At 29.2% G+C, this 8,546-nt stretch overlaps 1 long non-coding RNA gene across 1 annotated transcript; it reads left to right on the forward strand.

Annotated features, from left to right (window-relative positions):
* The first annotated feature begins 280 nt into the window (after positions 1–280).
* On the forward strand, positions 281–8,132 carry LOC103488605 (uncharacterized). Its single transcript, XR_007819563.1, has 3 exons — positions 281–334; positions 418–522; positions 7,825–8,132. It is a non-coding gene; the product is annotated as an uncharacterized LOC103488605 (long non-coding RNA).
* Positions 8,133–8,546: the final 414 nt, after the last annotated feature.

The following is an 8,546-nucleotide window of genomic DNA, read 5'->3' on the forward strand; positions in this document are numbered from 1 at the left end:
TTAACTGTTGATATTACATTTAAAATAAAAAATCAAAGATTAAAAGAGTGTGAACGAAAGTTATGAAAATTGAAAATTATTTTAGTGATGAGGTATTAATTGTTTGTTCGCGTAACTAACAATTAGGATATTTTTTTCAACTTAGAATAACTCAAATTATAATGTTTAATTTGCAGTGCGAGCAAATGATTAAACATCAAAATCTTTTGGATGCTTATGGTTTGATTGAAGGATATCTCAATCTCTTAATGAAAAGGATCCAGCTCCTTGGACGTGCAAAGAGTTCACTGCTCCTGCTGTTGAACTTCGCAACAACAATCGCGTAAATCAATCGGTACGGCTCTCAGTAACGATTTCCATTTTTGTTTTCTGTTTTAATTTAAAAGTTTATACAATTTTTTCTTTTTTATTTGGTAGATAATACAAAAACTATCCACAAAGAAGCCAGATATGAAGAGTAAAATGAATCTTCTTAAACTCATTGCTTCTGATAAGGGCATTGTTGTGCAACTCAACGATCAGGTATGCAACTTTTTGGGAGGAAATTAAACAACTAATACTATTATTATTAGAGATATCTATTTACCTTTTGGGGGGCCTGTGACCTGCCTTGAAGCGGATCCACAATCCCGCATTAGACACAGAATGTGAGATGGAGCAGACACAAATTTCTCTCCACCACCATATTTTGTGAGCTTCTCACAATAAAAACCACATATATTTCTGATAGGCAGTGTCCACCAAATATGATTTCTCTGTTACTAATAATAACCGATTACAAGACAATACTTATTTGCAATGATAATTACAGTGACTCTCTAACAACTCTATCACTCAATCGTACACCTAAAGGCTCTCCTTAGGTTTGAGACTCCCTCTCGTTGAAACGTAGGTTCCTTCTAAGTAGTATTATCAGCAAAAAATGTCTTAAGCTCTCCTTAAGACATAGACTCCTCCCTTTGCAAGACTCGAGCTCCCATCAAGTTGTAAAATTCTTTCTTACATGAGTCATACCTTTCCTTCTAAGACCAAGTGTTCTTAATTAAATTGCTTTGAATGACTTAAGGTTCCTCCTAAGTTTTGAGAATCTTTTTTTAGATGAATCACGATGTACAAATAGTAAGCATAGATCAGTGTATATCACCAAATTCGAAGTATTCCCAAGTGGTGTAACTCTTTCCTTCTTTACACGCATGATTTATCACTATAAGGCAATGTTCCTCTAAAAAAGGCAGTGGCCAACCAAAGTGGGAGGACTAAATGTCCTTTAAATATGGACAGCAAAAACACAGATAAGCAACCTTAAACTCCACAACAATCACACACTAAAAATGAGAAAGATATCAGTTAATAATACAATAAAAGGAAACAACTAATAAAGAAAGTATTTATAGAATGAGCATTTACATAGAACATTCCTTTGCTAAAAACCACCATGTGTTAGGGAAAAACTATCTCCGATGCGACGGTTGCAGCATATTCTCGATGTTTATAGTTCATCGGGAAATATTTTTAATATGTATTTTTTATATTTTAAATGTGTAATTTTTATTTTTTCTTAAAATATTTTTCTGTAATTTTTTTCAATCGAGTCTCTATTTCCTAAAATATTCACATTCGTTTTCGATTAAATTAAAGAAATTTTAAAATAAATTAGTAAATTACGAAATACAAACACAAATTCAACAAAAAATTTGATGTTCACAATACAAAGAAGTTAGCATTTATAATAAAAAAAAATTAATGTTCATAATACGAAAAAGTGCAAAAAATGTCATACGTCTCCTAACGAGCCTCGTACGCCATTCTAAATGGTGGGTCCTACAATAATACAAAACTGGCTAAGTTTAGTACATATATATACATATTATCATCACTATATACTCTAATTTCAAAAACTTAAGAATAATGAAAACATATTCCTCTCCTCTCGCATCCTAAACTTACTCCCCTGAATATACAATCTTTAAAAAATTTCACTAAAACTAACTTCAAACTAGAGAGGCTACCATAACTGTAGGATAGTCAGTACAACCTAATTATTAGTCACAATAACTTCAATCTTCGTATTCTACCCACCTCTTCCACCAACACTACCTTACTATTTAAAAGATTTATTCAAGTTGACTCTTTTATCAAAAGTAAGCTTACCAAGAAGTAATTAACGTGAACTTTTTCATTAGAGATCGGAGATTCCATCCTACTAAAAAAAGTTGATTCTTCTATAGATAAACATTGTTTAATTTAGTTCCTTGTTTAATTAATGAAAATTTAGTTTATAATTGACTAACATGTATGTCATTTACCACACTTTTTTTGGCCCATTTGTTTCGCAGATGTTACCATGAAATTTCAGAAAAATATTAAATATCATTGTTTTTTTAGCCGAATTTAACTTTTTGAAACTAAAAATATTATTATTGTTAAATGAGAAAATTTGGACTAATTACAAATTGTTACATCATTTATTAAATTAATGACGAAAATACAAATAATTGAATTTTGGACTAATTAAACGTCGACATGTGTCCCAAATTGAAATTGAAGACATAAATTAGCAAATCCTGATGAACCCACGTGTTTTTATTATGATCGTTGGATCAAACTAATTATTTTTGGTCTAATTAAACATTATTAATTTGGACTAATGTTCAGTTGAGCTAAAAAATATGTTTAGTTTAGCCCAAATGTTAAATAAGGCTCAAATCCATATGGTTGGGTCTAGAGGTCTAATCCATAAACCAACCAAGCCCAAGCCAATAAAGCCCATGAGAGGGGGTTCAAAAAATATTACTCTAGAAAGCCTAGAGATTCTCCCAACAACCAAAAAACTCCCTAACTTCTAAAGCTAACCACCCTCGAAGTTCCTTTGAAGATACAAGTTTCTTCCAAGATTCCAACTTAAAAAATATCACACATGTTTCGCTTCCTCAAATTAGGTGTACGTATTCAACCAAGAGAGAATTAGAGGATCAAGTATAGATATCGAACCACATTGCATAAAATCAACACAAATACAACATAAACACAAGTTCAACTCCACGAAACTTGCTGCTTTAGGAACTTGTCCGAATAAATTGGCATGTCCAGTTGGACATCTCTACCTCTATTGTCATCCAAATCTACAAGCAAACCAATGACACCAAAAGCAAGTTGCATCCAAATCTTCTGTTACAAGAGATGCTTACACGAGACTTGTCACCTACAATCATTTGAAGGAGATCATCCATGAACGAGATCAAGGTTTTGCCATCGCACAAAACATCCTCAAACAATTGATAGAATCTCGTAAAGCTAAGGTTCTAATCAAAGAAAACTCTTTGTATGATAACTCTAACTTTGCTGCTGCCTTTAGCAGGTCAAAGAGGGAAGCACAACTTAATGTGATGTTTGTCATGATGGCTGATGTAACGATTGAGGCTGCCATGGCAAAAATGGAAAGAAAAATTAAGTTCCGCACGTTAGAAAAGTTGGTGATTCACACTCATGATACGGAGTTGAGCATCCTAAGAGGAAAACTAAGGGTTTTCTGGTTCCCAAAGTATAAAAGAATAAGAAAGAGAGAAAGGGAATTGAGAAAATAGTGAATAGCATTGTGAAAGAATCTATGGGTAATTAACATGACCCCACTGAAGTTTTCCAAAAGGAAGGATGTGAGAGCTGAAAATAAAGATGATAAAGTGAGAGACGTCGCCTAACTTTGAAGGGCAGACAGGAAAAAGTTTACTTATTTCATGATCTTGATATTGCAAACATGCAACGACCCAACTTCTCCAACTAAGTCAGTCATTACTTTAATCTAAAACAAATCATTTAAACACAAATATTGTAAAAAGATTTTTTTTTAAAAAAAATAAACATTAAAGAAAAATTCAATTCGAGCCCTATTTCAAATAAAATAAAATTCAAAAGTATTTATATTTTGAATTACCCAGAAACAAATAGTCGTTCTACATAATAAACTCATTTCAATCATCAAAACTAAAAAAAATAAATGGTAAGTGAAAGCATTTTAAAATGTTCCCATATGGCATTCCTTCTTGTCCCTCGCCAGTCTACCTCTCGTATTACCTTTGCTTGAAATAAATAAACATGAAAGGATAAGTATAAAAGTATACCCAATAAGAGATCTACTACTGGTCCCGTTAGGGGTAAAAACAGTTAACTTTCTATTAGGAGGTACCCTACATCATAACAGCCTTCTGGTCCTATACGATACACGTCAATCAGTCTAATGATCCCGTAGGATACACATAACTAGTCTATTGATCACGAAGGATATACATATCAGTCTAATGATTCCGAAGGATGCACAACATGTGGTGATTCTGTAGGACACCGTGTCTGCAAGGTACACTACCCCATAGCTGAAGCTACAATTTTCCCTCATTCCAAACAATCTTAATCCAGTCTAAACAGTTCAATACAATCAAATCTTAATCCAGTCTAGACAGTCTAATACAATGAACTCAAAAATACATTTCGGCCTATCCAGAATATTTCAGTTCATCACATAAGTAATTATACCAGTACATATCCAACCATCATCATAGTGAATCATCGGTACATCAAAAAACATAAGCATAATAGGTTAAGATATGAAAAGTCACACTATGCATAATCAATCAAGTAATTAGTCAAGTTGTCTCATACGACACATCTCAATTTAATTTGGAGTCCGGTAGTAAAAATCCCTCACCTATGAGAATGGCTACAGTTCCTTGGTTGAAAAATAAATTTTCCAAATGAATTGATCCTAAGCATATAAAGGACAAGAAGTTAATAATTTTACCTAATAAAATTATCAATGATCATCACCTAAAACTTCCAATTTAGCTTACCAATTTAAGTTTGAAACCAAATCGTTCATTGACGGCAATGCCCACAATCTGCAGTAAAAAGTCTCCAAGTAGTCCCTTTAAGAACACTCTAAGGAGACGTTTGGGGCAAGGAGTGACTTATAATAATCTGAGATTATAATAGTTTGGATATTATAATTGTCTGGAGATTATATTAGTTTGTGTTTAGGATGTAGATTATTATAGTTTGTGTTACTATAGTCTGTATCTGGGGTGCAGACTATTATAGTCTGTGTTATTATAAGCTGTGTTTGGGGTGGAGAGTGGAGACTATTATAATATGGGTTTTTCACTACTCGTTTTGTCTATATACTGTTCATGAAATACACATTTTTCTTTAATTCATTTTATTAAATCTAGTTAATTAAAATGTTCATTTAATAAATTTAGCTTCAAACTTGGTTTTTCATTATTTTTTTTTTTTTTGCCATGCACATATATGATACATGAAATACTCATTTTTCTTCGATTGGTTTTATTAAATCTTGTTACTTTTGATGTTCATTTCTTCAATTACATTTTTTGTAAGTCATTAATTACATGTCATAAAAATAATTTTAGGAGAAAGTTTAATTACTAATTCTTCATTTTCATTATTTAATCACTAGTATTTTTCATTATTTTGTGTTTTTTTTCAAAAATGATTTTTAAAGGAAGTTATAAGTTTGTTAATTTTGTAAAAAAAATTAAAAACATTATATAAGTTTTTGCATGATTTTAACCGCTACATACCATTATTTTTTTCTCTAAATGCATTTGCCATACTATCATTGATTCTTTATTTTTCCTAAGTATGATACAAATTTATTCTTTTTATAATAGGAATTTATTATTTTTTCTCTTTTATCATGCTATTATTCTTTTTATAACACAAATTTTCTTCTTAAAAAAATGCATTCTCATGAATATCTTTTCTTCTTCAGATTTATGATACAATTTTGGTTATTCAAATTTTGTTTTATACTAAATCTTTTCACATAAAATAGATTTTTAATGAAAAAGTAGAATCATATTTTTCTAAAATTTATTCCTTTGATTTATTTAGAAATAAAAACTTAAAAAATTGATTTAATGGAAATACAAGTATAGTTTCGTTTTACCCCACTTAATTACCAATATTTATTTTTACTATGTTTATTTATTTCCATAGCAAAAATTAACAAAGTCTAAATAAGTTAAAAAACTAAATAGTTTTAACATTCTTAAGCAAACTTTAATGGGTATACAAAACCCATCTAAACCCACATTAAAAATGACAAAAAAAACTCACAATGATTCACACTAAGGTAGAGGCGATGACTTAGATCTAGGTGTGGCTTGGAGTGTAATTTAGTGAATATATGGAGTGATGAGTAAAGAGTTAAGCTATAAAAATCATGTCAAACATGGTCCTAACACACCCTCAAAGATTGAAGTTACTTTGAACATATAAGCTTTCTTTCAAAATTCTAACTTCAAAAATATCACGTGTTCCGCTTCCTTAAATCAAGTTTACGCATTTAATCGAAAGAAAATCAAAAGAACAAGTACTAAAAATTGAACCACATTGCATCAAATCAACTCAAATACAATATAAACACAAGTTCAACTCCACAAAACATGTTTCTTCGAAAATCTCGTGTGAACAATCATCCAAAGAACATTAAAATCCTGATTTTTTAATTCACTCTAAATTTGAGGGATTTTTATATATTGACAATGAATAGAACCTAATTAAATAATAAATTAATATTGATTAAGCATTACAATTAATTTAATTAATTATTAATTATGACTACATTACTTGTTCTTTTACATTATTTAGTTCTAGTTTTGATATACCAAATTGGTAAATGAAACATATTTATTTATCTTTTAGATATTAATTGTCCTATGTATTCAAACACAAACACTAATTATCCAACATTTAATATTTATGGAACAATATTTGTTATCAAACAAGAAGCAGTCCATTTAAAAGTAAATAAATAAATAAAACAAAAACAACTTAGAGAAAATTTATATTAAATAAGAGAAGAAAACTTACAATGTCTTCTAATTTGAAATATATTTAAAATAGAAATTAAAGTTTTCTTTTGTAAATTTTAATCAATTTATAAAATACTATGATATGTATATTATAAATACTATTAATAATAGATGTTTATTAGTGTGCTTAGTGACCGTAGGTGCATGTCAACCCTTTAATCCTCTAACATTTATGTTATGTGTCTACAATACTCAATCTTAGTGGTTGTGTAATTCATCTCATGCTTGTCAAATGCAAAAATTGAGAAATTAATTTTTAAGTTTTTATAATTTTCTTAATTTCTTAATTTTATTATTAATATTTATATATTATATTTATTATTTGAATATTATATTTTCTCGATTTCCGTATCCATTATACATAGGTGAGGGAGTAGTTGAGAATTATTTTTAGGAAAGAATGGACTACATTGAAGAAATAAGACTAAAATGTATTATTTAAAATTTTTATTTTTGTTTCATCGATTAGTATATAATTCAACTAATACAAGCAATTAGCTGATAATAAAATGAGTATTTTGCAGGGAGTGCTATAGTTAGTTTCGTATTTAGGACTCCAAATTGTAATAGTTAATTTTTCATTTATTTTACGATTAACTTTTGTATTACTATTTTAAATTTTATTTCTTTCTGTCACAATTGTGTTTGCTCTTTATTATAGTATTTAATGTTTCCTGCTAATCTTCTTTTTACCTCTTTATTATTCTACTAAAACACATATACTTATAATTTAGAGAGTATTATAACCTATCAACTATAATAATAATCAACTCATCCCTCAACTACTTTTGAATGATACATTGTACACGTTATTGATCTACTCTATCGATTAGAAATTTAGATATTAATTAGATTAAAACATAAATGGTAATCAAGTATAAGTGATTTTTTTTTTGTATTATTATTATTCTTATTATTGCTTTTATCCTTAAAATAGGGTGAACCATTCGGTTCGATTCAAACTAGAAAACGAAGCAGGGAACAAAATGAAGTTGTAATTGCAACCACAAGCTCCTATCAAACACGCAACTCCAGTCGCAAACTTAGACGTTGATATATTTGTATCTTTACTATACTTCATATGCAATATTAATACTCTATCTATTTTGTGGTTTCAACTTTTAATTTCTACGCATTTTTCGAAGAGTTCAATTCAATACTACTCGTTTGTTACTGGTGTTGGATGATTATAAATTGCATTCTTATCGTTCGTAAATTTATAAATACAATCTACTCTTTTTAATATTTATTAATGTTTTGGTGTTGCCTATAACTTTTTTTTGGTTCCGCAATTAAGATCGAATGTTGCTGAACATATCTTATCTTCTATCTTGTCCTCTATAATATTAGGCTAGTAAGCACATACATAAATATAGATATAAAAAACAAGATATAGATATAGGATAGAATGGATATGCTTAGGATGCATTTCTTTTCTATTTTTTTCTAGGATACGAATAAATATGACTTAAACATATATACAATCCAAGTAAAGAAATATAACTTTCAATTATTAGTACATAAAATAGAATACAAATATGTTGGTAAAAAATTTAAAATATATTGATCAAAACAGTTGGGTCTCCACTCAAGGTGAAGAACGTGTAATTCTCCAAGTATTTTGTCTCCTTGAAAATTTGAACCAATTATAGCCACTTA

Source organism: Cucumis melo, chromosome 3 (genome assembly GCF_025177605.1).
Source record: "Cucumis melo cultivar AY chromosome 3, USDA_Cmelo_AY_1.0, whole genome shotgun sequence".
In the NCBI taxonomy this organism is placed as follows: domain Eukaryota; kingdom Viridiplantae; phylum Streptophyta; class Magnoliopsida; order Cucurbitales; family Cucurbitaceae; genus Cucumis; species Cucumis melo.